Below are 274 nucleotides of genomic sequence, written 5' to 3' on the forward strand. Positions count from 1 at the left end.
GTGGCTGTAGTTTAGTGGTGAGAATTCCACGTTGTGGCCGTGGAGACCTGGGCTCGAATCCCAGCAGCCACAAAAATATTTGGTTTTGGTTCTCCACCTTTTCATTTTAGGCTTTTTTCCATCTTCATTATGACAATCACAAAAATATTGCTTTTGGTTCTCCACCTTTTCATTTTGGGCTTTTTTCCATCTTCATTATGGGTTTAATCCCTCATCACGCTCATTTTGGGCTTTCTTTCCATCTTCATTATGGGCTTAATCCCTCATCACGCTA

The 274-nt window shown here is 41.2% G+C and overlaps 1 non-coding gene across 1 annotated transcript; it reads left to right on the top strand.

Annotated features, from left to right (window-relative positions):
* TRNAH-GUG lies at nucleotides 1–72 on the top strand. Its single transcript has one exon. It is a non-coding gene; the product is annotated as a tRNA-His (tRNA).
* The last annotated feature ends 202 nt before the right edge of the window (nucleotides 73–274 follow it).

The sequence above is a fragment of the Capsicum annuum genome, chromosome 6 (assembly GCF_002878395.1).
Source record: "Capsicum annuum cultivar UCD-10X-F1 chromosome 6, UCD10Xv1.1, whole genome shotgun sequence".
In the NCBI taxonomy this organism is placed as follows: Eukaryota; Viridiplantae; Streptophyta; class Magnoliopsida; order Solanales; family Solanaceae; genus Capsicum; species Capsicum annuum.